At 31.1% G+C, this 20690-nt stretch overlaps 1 pseudogene; it reads right to left on the reverse strand.

The window, feature by feature from the left end:
• Positions 1-15165: 15165 nt before the first annotated feature.
• LOC107494061 (phosphomevalonate kinase, peroxisomal-like) lies at positions 15166-17728 on the reverse strand (annotated as a pseudogene).
• Positions 17729-20690: the final 2962 nt, after the last annotated feature.

The raw sequence follows: 20690 nt of genomic DNA on the forward strand, positions 1-20690 counted from the left end.
GGTGGTAAAGATGGTGGTAAAGATGCATTGTCCATTTTTGTAAGAGGCTGTATAATAAGCATTCAAGATATTAAGAGCCCTCTTTATGTGTCCACTAAGGGTCATCCAACAAATAGGCTAGGATCTGAAAAAGACAAGATGATAAAAACGAAGACCGAGGCAAAGAAGAAGAAAAGTGAGATAACCGAAAAAGAGGTAAAACATTATTTTATTTTTGTTACCCATGTTGTTTTCTTACAATTATTTAAATAGACTTTAGATGTAGAAACTACTTCCTTAAGGTATATATAAAGGATAATCAGTTGTACTTTATAGCCATGCTGTTATTACTTACACTTGAGTGATAGCTTTTTCTATTGTATATAAAGGATAATCAACATATTGGAGATAGTCAAAGTCTCCCTTTCAACAAACAGGTTCATCCAATAGTTTGTGATTTTTGTGATTTAAAAACATATGAATTTTATACATGTGATCTAATATATTTGTTTTTTTTTATTGTTTTAGCTTCAAGATGCTAACTACCATGTTAATGAGGGATTTGAATCTGATTCAATGGGAGGATCAATGGGAGGATTCATGTCCTTATTGAACTCAATCCATTCATACCAATTCTCAAATGTCGATTGATAACAAAATAATGTCGAACCAAAAAGAATTTTATTTGGCAATACATTAAAGAGTTCAATTAGCTGATGATTCATGAGACAATTATTATTTTGGATAAGAAATAAAAAAATTGATTAGTTTCATGTGTGCAAACTGCTCATCATCGTAGAATCGCAACTGATGATGATGATGATGATGATGATGATGATGATGATCCATCACTACTTTCAAACTCCAATACAGCAGCTTGTTGCTCCTGTTATTCCATTTATCAATAATTAATAATAAATCTGTATATATAACTATATTAACTAGTACCAAATCTATAGCTTGCTAACTTACCCAATTAGACAAACTACAGTTTCCATCTTCCAAGATTCTTTCCTATATAAATTAAAACAAGTACCAGTTACAATAATAATGATAAGGTTTAATTACTCTGTTGGTCTCTATAGTTTCGCAAAATTTTCAATTAGGTCCCTATACTTTTTTTCCTTTTAACTGGGTCCCTGCACCAATTTTTTTTTCAATTGAGTCCCTATACTTTTTTTTCCTTTTATTTGAGTCCCTGCAATAATTTTTTTTAGTTGGGTCCCTATAAAATTAAGCCAATTACTACGAGGGACCTAATTGAAAAAAAATTTGGTGCAGGGACCCAATTAAAAGGAAAAAAAGTATAGGGACCTAATTGAAAATTTTGTGAAACTATAGGGACCAACAGAGTAATTAAACCTAATAATAATTATATATTAAGAACGAGATGATGGAGAAATTTGTAAGCAAAATAACTATGGATATATGAATATATGCTTCATTAAAATAGGTGTAAATTAAATTTGCTTATAGGTACAAAATTAGTTTGTTACTAGTATTTTACCCGTAATACTATTACGAAAATATAAATTTTTTAAAATTATGTCGGTCCTAATATTATAGATTATGACACAAAAAATTTATAGCATTAAGACGGGTGCAAATTGTGCTTTATAAAGTGTGCAAAATTCTGCTAAAATGAATGCAAACTGTCTGATTTATATATGCAAAATCTCATTATAATAGGTACAAATTAAACTTATTTATAGATACAAAATTAGTTTGTAATATAAGTAACAAAAAAATTTAAAAATATTATATGTATTAAATTATGTTGCTCAAAACCTCAAAACATTTTTTTCATATATATTTTTTCCATCAAAATCATTTTTTCTCTTTTTTTTCTTTTTTTTTATCCCTCTTCTGCTTTGAGGATAAATTAGAGATAAAATTGATTAGTTTCAATTTTTGTTGTGCAACGACATGATAAATTAAACTATCATGTGTGCAAACTGTCTTATTCATGTGTGCAAATTTTCAATAAGGTGAGTGTAAATTATTTGAGTGAGGTGTGCAAAATCTCATTAAGACGGGTGCAAATTGGCTTCATAAGGTGTGCAAAATCCTGTTAAAATGAATGCAAACTATCTGATTTATGTGTGCAAAATCTCATTATAATAGGTGCAAATTAAACTTATTTATAGATACAAAATTAGTTTGTAATATAACCCCACTCATGCTTCCTGATATGAGAATGAGATCATGGGACATAACAACTACTCCAATTTATATATAAGATTATATAGGATTCATACATAGCTAAAAAAGGAATCATTCATTCATTGAAAATTGAAAAGTCTCTCTTGTGTTTGCTTACATTACATACTACAGTGTAACTCTTTCTTTCCTAAAAGAAGCAACAAACAATGGAAAATGTGCAAAGTAGCATGCACTTGGTTTTCACAACTGATGCAAAGCCAAGGCTCAAATGGACACCTAAACTTCACCAAAAATTCATTGAGGCAATTAATCAGCTTGGAGGTTCAGAAAGTGAGTGTATACTATATAGTAAAAACTACAAAACCATACCTTTCTACAAAACAAGTATATCTAATGACCCCTTGAACTCTGTTATATACAAAACAAGTATATCCAATGACCCCTAAAAAGAGATGGTAACTCTAACTCTTGAATTTCAGGTTTTTGCGCTTCTTCACGAGAGCTTTCGTTCTAAAGCCCTTCTCAGTCGAACCAAGGCATTCGATCATCAATTCATCAGTATTACATACTACGTATGGACTTGATTGAGCTAGAGTTGGCTTTACCACTCTATATTTCTCTGATTTATTTATAACATCCTTAAGAAGGGCATTTGATGGTGATGTAAGCATTTGGATGACCAATTGCTTCTTTAGATTAACGCACTCAAACTGCAATAACAATGTTCACAAAGATCATAAATTATAAAAAGACATGAACATCAAAAGCAAAAATAAAAACTATACAAAAAACATTTACTTCCTCCCATTCTGGCATGTTAGACACATTAATCTCGATACTACTAGGATGCCACATTTCTACCCATTTTATTACAAACAATCCACAATCATAGCTGAAAAAACAATTGAATTAGAATTTGGTTAGTCTTATCATGTGCATTTTATATTATTTATAATATAACATAATTAATATTATGCTTACTTATTTGATTGTCTATGGATATTCAAATAAATTGGGATCGGGTCATTCTTTGGTAGCTCATAGTTTGGCACAGCTATCGAGATCATTTGTTGAATCAATTTGCTCTAGAAAAAAGTTCATTGTTAATAAGTAAAACTATTAAACCACATAATATAATATCACGTGAGCAAAACAAAATTATACCGCATATATGTCTAACTGCGCCCTGTCTCCTTTGGCCTCTTTATATAAGGAATCCAAGGCAAAAAGTCTCTTTTCATAGATGTCATAAGCATATAGCCACCAATGATGGTCATAACAGCATGGCACCAATAACTGCATTATATCATATTTTCTTATTAGAAGTGAAAGTCTTGACCAACAAATCAATTTATAATTTAACAAAGTAATGATGAAATTGTCCAAAACCATAAGTACCAAAGGATACAGAAATACTTCTCACGAATAGGGTCAGCAGATTCAAATGAGGCAAAAGGAGGCATCACTAACTTTAATGTATAAACAAAGAGAAGCTCCAATGCCCATATATCAAGTATAGATTCTTCATATCTATTAAGTAATATATTCATGTCTATAACTTTATATGGCCAATTATTGTTAATAGTCCAAAAACAGAGGATTTCATCTCTGTTTCATTTCTGTTCCATTATAAATATTTAATAGCATTCAAATGAAAAAATTAACACAAGGTAACAGTGACAGGGTATGTGGATAGAAACAGGGTTCTGAAAAAAGTGCAGAGCACAGGAAATAGACACACCCAGAATTAAATAAAGGTAAACATTTTGGGTCTAGTACTATAATCTTAAGGGATTCAACTATGGTAGAGAAGTTTCAGTTTACCCACAGAGAGTGTCCCCCACAAATAAATGGGTAGTTTTGGTTTCATCTCACTGAAACATAATCCAAGTAATCTGAACTACCAATCGATGAAACCTATCTGAATTTATTTCTTCAATTAATTTAATTATATAAACTCAAGGATAAGATCATAATTCTGCTACACATGATTTTGAGTAATTTTGATGAAGTATATTCAGGAAAAATTAAACTATATTTAGCAAAAGATATCCCATAAAAACAATAATGACAGGGAAGGAATGAAATTAATCCACAAATAGCATGACACTGACAAAATAAGTACATAGCAAATATAGCTCTGGCACAAACAAAAAAAAATAACACAAATACATAGAGAATAGTTTTAGTTTTACTCACCCATTTATGTTTCGGAATTTCCTTTTGCTTAAAGAAACTGTCACCATTTTTTCCAAAATCATCGGGAAGAAGTACATAACTTTTTTCCTTTCTTTTGACCAAGTGTCCCCAATGTAAGAACATCTCTCCCTATATATAAAGAAATAGTTAGATCATAAAGTTTAAACTCTCCAATCATAAAACTGAAAAAGTAGTTTGTAACTTTGTATACACACCAACACAAAAGCATTTATGAAATAGACATCAAAGCTAGGTGGCCTTAATTTGTTGAAAAAAAAGACCATATAATTCAGGACCTGCATTTTACAATGTAATGTTAGTTCCAAAATATAATACACATAAAAATATATAAAAAAATAGAAACATGTCACAGTCAAGAAATTTAACCATATTGTTTATCTGATATCTTGGAAACATTGACATGATATCCTCCCTAACAAGCATTGCTCTAGGTATGTCTTTCAAGATGCACAAAGTCTCATCCTTGTTCAACCTATCGTCTGTTGCCCAAAAGTATATCTTATCCTTATCTACTTCTGTTAACTTATTATCCTTTGTCACCTTTTCTTCTCCCCCTATTTTGTTTTTCTCATCTATCACTTTTTTTCTTCCCCTATTTTTTTCCCTCATCTATCATTAGGGAGAATGATGGAATTGATGGTGGCACACGTTCTTGTGTCTTCTTGATTGGAGAAGGTGTATAAATATCACAGTCTTCTATTTCTAAGAATGCTTGGACTGCACTTTGCATTATTTTTCTCCATTCAGGTTTTACTGCATCATCTAAAGCATAAAACAGAACATATACACAAAAATGAGATTTACAATAGAGAGAAAGTGAAATCTAAATAATAGGAATGTGAGTGCAAACTATGATAATTGCAAAAAATCAGATTCATGTGTGCAAAAAATCATTACATTGGGTGCAAAATGTGCTGAGTGAGGTGTGCAAAATCTTATTAAAGTGTGTGTAAAATATCTGATTCATGTGTGCAAAATCTCATTAAATCGGGTGTAAAACAACATATTCATGTGTGCAAAAATTCATTACATTAGGTGCAAAATGTGCTGATTCATGTGTGGAAAATCTCATTAAATCAGGTGCAAATTATCAAATTCATGTATGTAAAATTATATAACAAAAATCTCATATATATTCACATAATGCATAGCCAAAACAACATAAAAAAAATTAAAACAACAAACACTAAGAACTATAATTTATACCCTTATTGCTAGGTGATCACATTGGCGATCTCATGTTGTTTTCATCTTTTTTGTCTTCCCTATTAAATCAATACAAAGAATAATTAGAGATTTGTAGAACAACAAATAAAAAAATCAGAACTATAAAAAAGCACATACACTATTTTCACCTTGTTTTGACCTCTTTCTCCTCATCTTGCTTGGCATCACTATAAAGAAGCACACACTATATTTTACTTTACATTCTTTTTTATCACAAAAGATAAATCAAAACTAATTTTTACCTTTCTTTATCTTTTTTCTCATCTGATACATTGTCATCTTCCTTTGACATTTTGTTGTCATTATTCTGTTCATCAAATCTATAAACAAGAAATTTGATTAGTGATAAAGAGTGTTTGTAATACTCATAGGCTTCAGTCCTTTCATTTATAACATCCCAAAACTTTATTTTTTTTACCTTTCTTTCTTTTCCTTCATTGTGTTATCTTTATTAAGCTCCTTCACCCCCCTTTTCTTAGCCAAATTAGTTGGTGCTCTTGTTGTGTTCTTTGTAAATTTAGCATCAACAACACCTTGCTTAACTAAAAGGGTAACAATACCCTACAATAATAGTTACATAAATAAAGGTTTTGTAAGAAAATAGAAGAATGTGTCAAGATAAAAAAAAAGCTATATTGAATTGGTTACCTTTGACCAGATTATATTATACACTCATCATATTATGCAAAACAAAAAAATCCAGAAAAAAAAACACGGCATCAAACTAAAACAATTCATATAAATTAAATTAAATTGTACAGAAAGGCAGAAATTAAATTGTACATAAATTAAATTAAGTGAACTAAGTTCTTTCTAGTTTTGAAAGCCTTAGTATATGGCATATGCATCTTAATTAGGAGTATATCTTAAAGTTATGTTAGTATATATGTCTTTTCCCTAGTGCTTCTCTTCTGATCTCACAAGCAAATCCTATAATCTCAACAAAGATGAGACAAAAATACTCACAACAAGCCAAACTGGTGCTATGATAATTACATTACAAAAAGAAAAGGCTCATGACGTGCCTCATCCGCATGTAGACCTCACCAAAAAGGTTAAGTTCACTAGAAATAAATATTTAGCTTATAATGCTTTCCATCCACCAATGGAGAAGAGTTGTAGCATAACTAGCATTCCATGAATTAAAAATTGAAAATAAAAAATAGAGATCGCATATTAAATCCAATTTAGGGAAGTAAGTAGATATGTATGCAACGGAATAGTCAGTTTAGTTTCAACTTTGTTATTTACCACTGTAATTGTATTATCTATAGTTTGCACCAAACTTGCATCTATTTTTCTTTTATCACACTGCATTCAATCTTTAGAGCAAATAACTAGATACTAATTCACTAATAAGCACACCACAAAATAGCACAACTATACTCACAAGACACTTAAAAGAAAAAAAAAGCTCTTGCATTACATTATAAGGCAATTACATAAAACATAAAAAAAGAAAATCAAAACCACAATGATGTAATTAGCAGCATTGGAGCAGAGTCCATATTTGCACCCAACAACATTAGAATGTCATTTTACTAACTTCTAAAACACGACATGCAAATATAAGACAGAGAATAAAATTGAGGCACTATCATAACTATAACTATGCCATTTGAGCATTCTATATAGATAGCAGGATTTCAACAATTAAGAATTCAACACATTTGTATGTATCTCAAACAGCACACACATCACACATCACACAATAACACATAAAAGATCAAACCTAATTAATATATTTCCTCTTGGATAAACAAAACATAGCTGATAACTAGAAGTGAAAAGAATTCAACTTAGAAATGGGTGCATTAAGTGGGTGCATTAATCGAAAGAATTCTAGATATTATAAGTAATCATCAATTTAAAAAAAAAGAAGCTATATTGAAATAAATAAAACAAACTGTTGGCCTTTACTTTGATGACTCATGTGTCAACTTTTTTGCAAGTTTTTCTTTATCCCAATAAGCAATCCATGGTGGTGGAGGCCCCATATAATTTTCCTTATCTCTAAATGTGTCTTTGTGGTAATAGATAATCTACAAGCAAAATAATAAATGTAATGATTATCATCAAAAAAGAAATCAAAAAAGGAAAAAAAGATAAGTACATTAGACTGATTACCATCGAAACATAAAGACAACCATCAATACTTAATGAATTTTTTTCCTTGAATTTTTGAACCCATTTTATAAGCTCATCATGCATAAATCTTGCCCAATTGTATCTTGTGATATTCTCTACATCAACAATGGCACGTAAGTGCTTTGGGGATGTGACAGTGCTACTTGTTGGTGCCAAAAATGAGCTAATAATGAACATTGTAAATGCTCTCCTAAAGTAATCTCTCCCTTTGGATGTTGAAACATTACATTCTCTTGAATGTAATACTTCTTGTAACGATGGGCTTGTCACAGACTTGAACAGGGCAACTTATCTTTCTTGCTCTGAAGTCCAATCTTCTTCTTCTGGAAAACCTTTACCAGTTGAAGGTAATCCTCCTAGAGCTAACCCAATTTTGTCTGTTGTCACATCGATATCCCCCACCACTAATTCCAGTTTGCTTATTGTTGTGTTATATACTTTAGCAAGTGCGAGGAATAACCGCCTATCAATTTTCCAATCTTGAATAGCCTTCATGGATGAGAATCCCATTTTATCAACTTCAAGTTTTTGCTCTTTTGTAAGAGAATTTATTGTTGTGAAAACCAAACCGGGAGAACAACGACATTCTATCAATTTTTGCAAACATAAAGTAAAAAATCTTCATCCAATTTTAACCATGTTTTGTTTGGAAAATAATAAGAAATAACAATAATAATAAATTATCATAATCATAATAAAGTAATACTCGCATTTAGATATAGATGGGTGCAAACTATGTTAAGTCATATGTGCAAAATCTCATTAAACTGAATGCAAACTGTTCAAGTAAGGTGTGCAAAACTTGACGGAAGTAGGTGCAAATTATCAAATTGGTGTGTGCAAAATCCAATTAAAGTGGGTGCAAACTATCTGATTCATGTGTGCAAAAAATTCATTACATTGAGTGCAAACCGTGATGAATAAGGTGTGCAAATTCTTATTAAAGTGGGTGCAAACTGTCTGATTCATGTGTGCAAAATTTCATTCAGATGGGTGCAAAGTGTCTTAAGTAAAGTGTGCAAAATCTCTATTTAAATCGGTGAATACCCGAGATTCTAGTTCTTCAAGAGTTTTCTGCTGCATTTTCCTTCTAGTTCCTGTTTCAGATTTCTTTGTATTTGTACTTCTTCGCGGCATCTTAATATCTGGATCTTTTTCCATTTCAAATAATCACTGCATATTATTAAGAAACATATTATTAACACAAACACATAAAAAACCTAGTAATCAATTGTGCAGTAGCCATTGTCAAAGCTCTACCACAACAAAGCTGTACTAACAACTGAGATAATAACTTAATGAATTTTTTCAAAGATTTATAAATTAAAAGTTCCAGCAATATTACTATTATGATTCATCTACATTCAATGTCATGTGTTTAACCTTTTGGAAGCTTAAGTGTTCAGGCTAAAGAAAAAGTATCATCCCAGAAAAGTAATAATAAAGGTAGAAGAAGAGAAGAGTTAAGAGTTGTTGGAGGGACAGGTTCTTTTGCATTTGCTCGTCACATTGCGGTAATTTCTCAAACAGGTGGTAGGCAATATACTCATGAAAATGGTGTTGCTGCGTCTTATCATGTTAAACTTCAGCTTCAATTTCCAAAGCTCTACCACAACAAAGCTCTACTAACAACTGAGATAATAACTTAATGAATTTTTTCAAAGATTTATAAATTAAAAATACCTAAGTTTCATAAACAACATATGATGAATCAAAATCAAAATCAAAAGAAATTTTATTATAGAGTGCTTAAAGATTTTTCATGAATAGACAGGAAACATTGAGTAATATTTTTGGGTGCCATTATGAATTTCTCCTTGCATGTTTTGAATGGATTCAGAATGATGGACAGCAAGAAGGTAAGAGTTGCAGAAAGCAAAGAAGGTAAGAGTTGCAGAAAGCAATAAATGAACAAAAATCAAAACTCATTAACCTTCACATTAATCTTGCAGAAGCATAACGCATCACTAGAAACGAAGGAGAATGGATAGAGAGCTGAGAGATGCTGTTGCAGAGAGTAACGCCGATGCTATTGGAGACGCTACTTGGGATGGACAGCAAGCAAAAGAATGCTGATTCGTGTTGAGCATGCTCCATCGTTGAGAGCAAGAAAGATGGCATGCAAGAGTGTAGAGGAGAGAGTGTGTGAAATTTTGGGGAAGAATAAGAGCGTATCATAAAGGAGCGTGGGTACACGCTCTCTATATGCATTTGGGCTTTATTTTGTTTGAGGTATAAAATTACTAATGCTAGTTGTTTGCTGGCCCAAAAATAAGAAAATTGTTGGCCCCATAGCGGTGCTCTTTATTTTTATTAGACTTGTTAACATACAAGTTTCAAATCAAGCCAGGCTCAGACATTTAAATAAGCCTTTAACAAGTCACGGGCCAGGCTCATATTGAATCACTACAATGCAAGCCTAGTCTTTTAATGACAAAGTCTGACTTGTTTCTATGCCTACTCGCTATCCTTTTCGTTTCGCATTGGCAGTACCGGTGTTGATGATGAACCCAATGGCACCATCAAGGACTTGTTGATAGTACATTCTGAAATCCTCTATCAACTTGTGAATATCCACTTTATCCCTTAAGATTTCCACATGGGTTGCTGCAATGAGCTTTGCATGAAGTTGTGGATATACTCACATAACTTCGTGATGATCTCTTTAGAAGGTAAAGGTGACTTGTAGTTATGGACGACTTTTCTAAAGAGCCCGATAGAAGAGTGTTGGAAAATAAATATTATTTCTCGTTAACGCAATTCTTGTGTAGCTCTCTAAGATTCTCTAGTCAAACCATTACACTAGGACTCACTTGCATAGAAATACTTGATTCGTGGCCTTCTTTGACATCTGCTGGGATTGTTGGGTCCGAGCCTCCAAGCTTTGTGTATACCTGTCCTAAACTTCGAAATACAAAGACTAGGCTGACCAAGACTAGGTCTTGAAAGAATGGGAGAGGCTAGCAAGAATGGATGTTTGTGTTCAACTCAGCTCCCTGATGAACTTGATGAACTTAGATTCATGTAGATAAAAAAGAATGGAGTTGTGAGTGTGATTAGAAGTATAGTTAGTGCAGTTAAACATTAGTTTTTTAAATATAATCTTTGTGACTATTGTAATTTTATACAACAAAAAAATGTGTGCAAAAGTAAAAATTTAGATTAAAAAGTAGTAGTGATTTTGATATCTAATAAGGCATGAAATTAATTGTAACAAACTATCAATAATTTTGTGTTTGAGAATAGCATGATGCATCCAAAAATATGCTCGAAATAGTGCATAAAATTATCTAGTAATATAATGAAATAATATATTCATAAAGAAATAGTGACAATATATGATTTTAAGAGAAATTTAAAATTGATATGTTATTAAGAAGCAGAAGATCAGATGAAACTTTGTCGACATTAGAAAATTCAAATTCAAATTCAAAAAAATTGAACATAAGATTTGAATAATATTTGATTGAGTAATTTTCCGCAACCAAGTAATTTTATATCCAAATTCATCCAAAGGATTTGAGTTACGCGTTTTTTTCTGTTTTCTTCCCCCTCCCCTTTGCGCGTTCTTCTTCTTCTTCTTCTTCTTCTTCACTCCGAATGCTATGTCTTCTTTTCCTCCTTTTTTATTATTTTTCAATTTCATTACCGTCGTCACCAACAACACCTCTTACTCTTCCTCCTCCTCCTATTGGAATTTTCTCCTCCATCCTTTTCATCATTATCCTCCATCATCATCATCATCATCATCATAATCATCATTGTTATCGTCATTGTCTTCTTATAATACGTATCTTCCTTATCGTTATCAACAAATTTGAATTTATACAATGGATAATTTTTTATTCGTTTGGTATTATACAATGATTTCGTTTTGAGCTAATTTTCAATTCATTCGAGACGCAAGTGTTTCTAAATTTGAATTTAGATAATGGACACTTTTCGGTTCATTTGATATTATACAATTATTTCTTTTTGATAATATTTTTGGTTTATTCGAGACACAGGTGTTTCTGAATTCGAATTTATATAATAGACTATTTTTAGTTCATTTGGTATTATACAATGATTTTATTTTGATAATATTTTCAGTTCATTCGATCACCACAGAGAATTAGAATCAATAAAGATGTTAGCAAAATGTTAGTGTTGTTGGTGATAACGATAATGATGATGAAGGAGGAAGAAGAAAAAGAAGAAGGAGATCAAAGAAATTCAAATAAAAAAAACAATAGGATAGGGAGAAGGAGGAGGAGGATATGGATATGGTGGTATAATGGTGGTGACGATGATGCTAATGAAAAAAAGATGAAGAAAAAAGAGAAGGAGAAGAAGCAGCAGCAGGAGAAGGAGAAGGAGAAAGAGAAATAAAAAGAAGAAAAAGACAAAGCCCTGTAGCGTAAACTCAATAACTTGGATAAATTTGAATGTAAAATTGCTTGGATGTATAGTGAAACTCTATTATTTGATCAGGAAGATATGATGAATACTTGAAGAGCAATGATAACATTTTTGTTGCATATAAATTGATGACTACGGAGTTTTACATAGATAATCTTCTACTCTCCTCAAAATTTTATTCTTATGGTAGTCTTGTATGGCTTTGTAATTTTGTTTTATGTTGTAAGCATAGATGGATCCCTTTGTGTTATTCTGTTGAATTTCTTTTTCTAAACAATGTCATTGCCAGTTATGAACCTAAGGAATGATTTATGTTGGTCATTAATGGGTTATTCATAACTTAGAAAATTATAAACAAATAATTGCCATAAATAAAAGCTAATGCTGTCATTGAAGTGTTTGCTTGTGCGGTATTTTGAATTCTTATAGTTGTGAGTAATGAAATTTAAGTTAGAGTTAAGTCGTTAACGTTGTCTTTAACTAAAGTGAAGAGTAATTCAACCATAATTATCTATTTTTATTAAAATATAAAGGTTAAATAGTCTATAGCACAGTATTCCCGCCAAAAGAGTTAGTGCAGTAGTAACTCTCATTGCAACACGTGGACTCCACAATAAATTATTACAAGATAATTATTATATATAATATTAAAATCAACCTAATGCATTAAGCGGAAAATTTTCCACACTTTTTACTTTCAATCAAATTCCAATTTTTCGCTGAGCGGGAATTAAGATCACTTCAATAATACCCTTCGCTCCCTCTCTTATCCTCATATCTCTGTTTACTTTTTCTTTAATTTAGTAAACCTTCAATCTTCAAGCCCAATGTCGGAGATGACCACTGTGTTGAAGTTCAAGCACACCATGGGAACAGCACAACGAAAATTACCAATGGTAGAGCATATGAACGATGATACTCCCAACTAAAACCCAGGCCATGGGAGAAGTCAAGAACCATGGTGATTGGGTTTCAGATATTTGTATATTGATGTCAATTGGTACAATAGTTTTGTTTTTCCTTTTCCAGAAATTTTATGCATATATTATATAAATAGTATACTATACATTTCTATTTCAATTTTCTTTTTTAGAAGTCTTTCTTGATTAGAGTATTAGACCAACTATTTGAGCTGGAATATCTATAATCTATGGTTTCTACTACATTTTATACTTGATATATGTGTTCCAATTTAATACTTGATTCTTACTACTATATTATATGTCAAAATTTGTCCCTAGACATGAGTTTTAAGTGTGCCATTTAAGTAGTAAGGCAAGTTCAGTTTATTGGCATAGCATTGTCATTAAAATTAATCATTTTAAATTTTATAGAACTAAACTCTGCAGATCTTTTTTTATCATCGAAATTGAGTGTAGAATATATAGCTGAATATAATAACTTGTGTTTACTTATAAATATATTCATTATAAAACTGTTGTTTTCTTGAGGCACCCAAAAAATTGCACACACAAATATGGAACTTCATTATTACCATGTCAGAAGATGGGAGCAGATGATGAGTCATCACAAACCTATGATTTGTTTGGTGAATTCTGAGGCAAGTGTAAACTCAATTAATTATTTAGTTCCGTGACTCAACATCTAACAATGATATAGGATTTAACTTCTATTCTTCTCCTTTTTGTCCAATGTTTCTTTTGTTAACGATGTCACTGTTGTTATTATTATTAGCATTGTAAATGTGTGAAGCAATTTTTTATGTGTTAGCTATTTGGAATAGTAAATATATCAAGAAGGAATTTAAAATAGCTTATAAAAATTCCTTTATTTGTTGTGTATTTATCTTATTTGTAGAAGTGTATTACACAGAGATGAACCAATTTTCAATTTTGAGTTATTTGTGAGAAAAATTTGTGAAGCAAAGAGTGAAGAAGCTGGAAATATTCCTTTATTTCTTGCGTATTTATATTTTATTGGATGGTTAGGAAGAAATATCTAGGTGTTAGTTACAACTTTTTCATGTGATTTAATGATGTAAAATTTCCTTCTTTTTGCATATATTTATTTATTTATATTTTGTTTCAAGTTGAGTTTTTCTTTCTTGAAAAAAATAAAATAATGTGATTGACTTTGAAAAATAAAACCAATTGGCAGATTGTTGTTGTTGATTAGGCATTGGAAGAGCTCAGAGATGAAAAAATAAGTGGATAGATAGAATGTGTTGATGAGGTTAAGTCCTTTTCAGGATTTTTTAACCTTAAATGCAAATCAAAAAGTAGAATAACAACCCCTTACATTAGAATCTGAAAAAGGCATTCCTTTTTCAAATAAAAAATTTGTTCGACAAAAAAAGTATGTTAAGTTGAAGAAGATACACAACTAGAAAATGGATAAATACAGACAGATTTACAGACAGATTTAGTCTTTATTACAGACAGATTTTTGGTTACCGACAAAATTACCGACAGATTTTGTCCCTCTGTAAAAGCACCGTCGGAAATTATTTATCGACGAATTTTTTTTCCGTCGGAAAATTACCGACGAATTTTTACTAGTTACCGACGGATTTTTTCTCTGTAAATTCTCCCTCCATTTTCTGAAGGTGACAAACTTACAGACGGATTTTCCGTCTATAATTATAGACAGATTTTCAGACGGATTTTCTGTCTGTAATTACAGGCAGATTTTCAGACGAATTTTCCGTCTGTAATTACAGACGGATTTTTCGACAGATTTTGCATCTGTAATTTAAACTTTGGAAAATCATCATTACAGATAAAAAATCCGTCTGTAAATCCGTCTGAAAGGTAAAATAGAATTTTTTTTACTTTTTCTAACTACAAAATAAACTTGTTTTCATATAAAATAAATATAAATTTAATACAAATTTTTATCTAATTTATATTCGAATATTTACAATATTTTAAAAAATAAACAAATTCATCGTATTAAAAATAAATAATATTTACAATAAATTATTCAATATGAATTGAAGATACAGCTGAAGTGATTTCATTTGTTCTAGAGTCAGCACTTTCTAAAGAAACGCCACAAGGATCTTCTTTAACCAGAAGGACAAGAACATTGAGTGAGCTCCATATATTTTGTCACATTGCTGCTTGAATCTCCCAAAGTAACAACAAAGACAGCATCAAATCCTCCTGCTCCTGGAACTCCAGCCAACAATACTCCTTCCAAGTTCAGTGTAGCATCTAAAAGTTTTATTTGTGATTCTGGTTCAATCTAAAATTCAGTCACACCACTTGAAACTGAAAACCAGGCAAACAGTAAAGTTGGATATATAATCTCTTTCAAACCCATCAAAAGTCAACTTAATTGTATAAGTTTAATAGTAAAGATGTCCTATCTCATTAAAATAACTCATAAACAGGAATATAGAAATTTAATCTAATGCAAGGCATACCACAAGGCCAAAATGTTTTAGTTATTTAACAGTGAGCATTATCAATCAGTTTACTCTACATCCACAGGAGTAAAAATTATAATTTTGATGTTACTTCCATTAATTAAACAACCACAAATGATTTGAAAGAAATTCCTTTTCTGATCTGAGCTTGCTGCAGCTATCAATCACAGATTTATATGCATCCCATTGTTCCTTTGCTAATTTACTCAAAAAGTTCAGTTGAATTTCTAACTGCGAATTCGCCTCTGACAGTCTTCTCCATGTGTCCAGGGATTTCTGAGGGTCAGACTTTTGCCATTTTTTTACAACACCAACCATTAATGGCGTAGATGAACCACCAGTTCCTGGTTCTCCTAGTAACTAAAAACGATATATAGTCAGAATATTAACTGTCACAGTGTCACACATTACTCCACCATCAATTGAATACATTAAACTACATTATATAAATCAAGCATTGTATAAGGGAAGCTGTTATCTCATCAGGCATAGACTCCATAACAATTCATACACAACATTTTTTGTCTTCGTGTCTTTGAATTATCAAGGAATTGAACCATTGACATGTATATAATTGGTTTCAAGAGAAACATATCAATTTGGCCTCAACTATCTAACTAAAATTACCAAATGAATCAAATAGTGTCTTAGTAAGGAACAACCACTCCCAAGTATGTGCTTAACAGGTGTTAGCTGGAGAAAAGAAAAGTAACAAAAGGAAAAAGTAATGAAGATTCACATGTAATAATATTAAACAGTATATAAAAACTCAAATAGAACAAAGAACCTAACAGTTGAAACAACACTAACCTCCGCAAGATGCAGATCTTGGGTTTTCTCACCCTCAATTTCTCTTGCTATTCTTAAGGCTTTTTTTTTCCAATTCTCTTGTCCGAGGCCCTTTTTCAAGCTTTGTTGTATACAGTTCCTCATTGAATGTGCTTTTTACACCAAACAAGGCCTCATTTGTTTCAACCTGATCCCGTCCCCTTGAAAAAATATAGAAAAAAATAGCCAATTTAAAACCAAAATGAACAGCCTATGAAGAAATCGAAATAAACAAAGAAACGGGAAAGAAAACCTGTAGCTAAAATAACAAGATTATAGAAACAGCTGCATATGAATATGTTGTATACTGTGTCCTTTTAATTTCTAACCTGTCCATAATTTAAGATTCCAGCAGATGGAGGGAGCTCTATGTTTCCATAGGGAATGAGGCTTCCATCTCCAAAGTCTTCTCCCTTTGAACATTTCATGACATACATGAAGTCAGTTGAAACTATACCGAATCCAATCTCATCCCACTTGATTTCTGCATGCCTTTCTTCACCAGCACTACTACATGTAGGGTGAAAGATAATTGGAAACAAATTCTATACATAAAGTTAATAGTCTTTAATTAATGGCTTTCATAAGGTACCAATATTTCTTTTATCATACAATATCCTAAAAATCAATAAAGCTTACAATACAAGAATTGCACTAACCTGAAATCCAAGCAAAAAGTTGAAGAGAATTCAAAACATGTTAGGCTAAAAACAGTTAGGTAAGGCTAAAAATATGTTATAGTAGTGCAGAATTTAAAATATTAAGCTTCAGCTTCAGCTTCCACCAAATTTATTTTAATGTAGCAAACTAAATATTAAGATTGTGAATAATCTATCAGGATTTGCTTTTTACAAAAATACCTCTTTGATTGTGGCTTTCACAGGGACACCAAGAACAGCAGTCTCATTCAACCGTCTATCTTTAAGGATCCAAAAACACAGCACAAGTGAGTAGTCTAAGTTAAATTGTAAAACATGTTAGGTGAGGCTAAAAGTTGAAGAGAATTTAAAACATGTTAGGCTAAAAACAGTTAGGTGAGGCTAAAAACATGTTATAGTAGTACAGAATTTAAAATATTCTGAGAGGAACAAATAAATGAATTCAATCTCTCACTAATAACTTCAGCTTCCACCAAATTTATTTTAATATAGCAAACTAAATATTAAGCTTGTGAATAATCTATCAGGATTTGCTTTTTACAAAAATACCTCTTTGATTGTGGCTTTCACAGGGGCACCAAGAACGGCAATTTCATTCAACCGTCTATCTTTAAGGATCTAAAAACACAGCACAAGTGAGTAGTCTAAGTTAAATTGTATACACCACAAACTCAATTGGTGCAAATGTGTTTGGTTCAGTTCCAGTGCCCATAACCCTTCTCCCTCTGCAGCTGCTGACACATCACATAGCTATGCTAAAATTTGTGTCATACTTTGGATGAGTATTTTTATTTTAATATAGTTGTCCTGTATTCTATGCTAATATATCATTTATTTATTATTAGATAGGATATGAGTTTTATTTATAAAATTTTTGCCCCTTGCTAGAACAAGACCATTCATAGGACATACATGGTAGATACACTATAGAAAAATAAATTGTATGATGGAGATTCATAGAGATTTAAAGTTGATACAGTATATATGTTTTCCATTTAAAGAATGAAAGGCTTGCTAATGCATATGGAAGGCTTAGAACTGTGTTTCCAGATTTAAAGTAGAGAACAGACAACAATAGTCAATCATTTAGGTTGTTTCAATATCTCACATAAAAAGTATACACAGTAAATAGGAAATAGGAGCTAAGGTCTAATTCATCCAAATTAAAATTCTTTGCTTAGTTATTATTAGGAAATAGGAGCTGTCAAATAGTTGGGTTTCTTAAGTAAAGTGTACATATTATAATTGAATAATTGTCATGAAAATTGATACACAAGGTAAAGTCAACCTTTTGAGGAATGGTTTGACAGATAAGTTACAAATTAAGAAAAGTGACACTTGGCAACATAGTCAACAAGGCCTCATTTGTATCCTAGATAGAATGATCTAAAGCTCTCATCTGAGAAAAGTGACACTTGGCAACATAATGAAAAAGGTTTCTATACATATAAAGTGGATGGATATAAGAAACAAAAACAGTCATATGAAAGGTCCATATTTGAGCAAAATATATGTGGCCAAATTAGAATATTAATTTGATTTCTATTAAGTACTTAAGGAAAGTGAGAACTCACACCTTAAAAATTAGCTGTTAAGTGGGAAAAACTACTCTCTTTAAATACAACATCAAGTATCCCATACTATTCGTAATAATTTCTTATTAGTATCTATCATTATAAATCAAGGAATCTTCAATATATCTTTGTATTCCTCTGCCATCTAACTTCAACAACTCTCTCACAATTAAAAATTTGATATATGATTGTGCTTTGCAAGAATTTGCTTTGTTCTATAATGGAAAATGATGGTCAAGTTGATTATACCATGAACCTTTGATTCCAGGGATGCTATATAAATCCTGAGTATTTCATGCAATAATACTTATTTGTGGGACCAGGGCAAGTCAAGCATTCATAATTGACTACCCACATGAAAGCTTTATCAAGTATATTAAGCTAAATACTGAACATGTGATAAATGTTTAGCTATTAAGTAACAAAAAACTAGAGGGATCAAATGAAAAAAGGAGGATGCAAAAAGATAGAAATAATTTGCAATATTTGTTTTGTGATGAAACAAATTGATTCTTCAGAAATTACTTTGCATAGCTAAGATATTTTGATCAATATAATCCTGCAAATAGGAGAGCAAGTATGTTTTCTTATTAGAAAGCACATAATAAAATAGAAGAATGTTTCTGTTTAAAACTAAATATATCTGGTTTGTCTTATTAAAATAAGATAGAAGAATGTTTTCGTTTAATAATGAGAAAAATAAACTATTTTTATGAAGACAAACATTAAAATATGCATAATAAGAACAAAAATTCAGCAACTTCATCATCATCAATCAAGCACATATCTCATCATAATCATCATAGAACAAGGGCAACAACACATCAAACATTTACATTATAATCAAATAATAAGGGCAGAAATAGATCAATAATTTTTTTATGTTTAAGACATCCATGATCCATAAACAGCAGCTACTTTAACAATGTATAATAAATTCTTATCAGATCCAGCAAAATATATAATAAATTGACTAGACAATAAATTGATGGAATAATAGGAATGTTAGTCCAGATCTATGACACTAGAAATGCAAGCGGCTAAAGTTCTTCCAAATGAGCAATATTTAATTCTTCTCTCGGTCTAAACTAAGATTTCACTAAGAAAAAAAGAAAGAAAATAAAGATTAACACATTCAAGAACCAACCTAAAACAAAACCATTGACAAGCACTAGCAGAACTAGTACCAAAACACCATTCTGAGGCTTTTCATCAAACAGCTTACATGTATCATTCGAAATGCTTTGATTAAATAAAAAATTCATCACAGCAACCAAATAAATCACAAAATTAAAAGCAAATCCTAGCTTAATCCCAAATCGAAAATGAAATCAAGCAGCAATTAAACTAACTGGAAGAAAATATAGTCACCATCGATGTTTGGGTTTGAAGAGAAGAAAAAGTCACTGAAGGAGGATTAAAATTTATACTCATAAAAGTAGAATTAGGTTTACCGAGAGTGATGATTGACAACGACGAGTGTGATGGAAGTCCCAAAGGTGTTTATGATGGAAGAATGCAGTGGATGACTGTGGTTATGGAACAGCGGTGATGGAAGAATGTGGCGCTAAGGAGCAAGATTTGGAGTGTGAATGGAGTCTGAAGCTGCTTGTGAAACTCGTTTGGAGTGTAACTGTGGAGCTCGAGGGTATAGAAGTAGCGTTTAGGTTTAAGTCAATATTACCTACGGAAATTTTTAAATTACAGATAGATTTTTCCGTCTGTAATAATTTAACAAAACGTACCGTTTTTGTCCATTTAATTACAGACGGAAAATTTGTCTGTAACTATTTTTCACGAAAAAAATTAATTTTTTTGACAGAATTATCGACGAATTTTTTTTCTGTCTGTAATTTATGTTAATTCATTTTTTTTTATTTTTTGACAAAAAATTCCTCTAAAATTCTGTCTGTATTTCCATGGGATAAAATCCCTCGGAAATATCCGTCTGTAATAACTAGTTTTCTAGTAGTGATACAGTAACTTTTCAATAAGAAATATTTGAAAGAAAAGGTTGCTAAGTCTATCTTTAATTACTTAATACTTTAAAATTTGTAGCAATATTTTTTTCGTATGTTATATTAATATTAAGTAATATGT

The sequence above is a fragment of the Arachis duranensis genome, chromosome 6, assembly GCF_000817695.3.
Source record: "Arachis duranensis cultivar V14167 chromosome 6, aradu.V14167.gnm2.J7QH, whole genome shotgun sequence".
NCBI lineage: Eukaryota > Viridiplantae > Streptophyta > Magnoliopsida > Fabales > Fabaceae > Arachis > Arachis duranensis.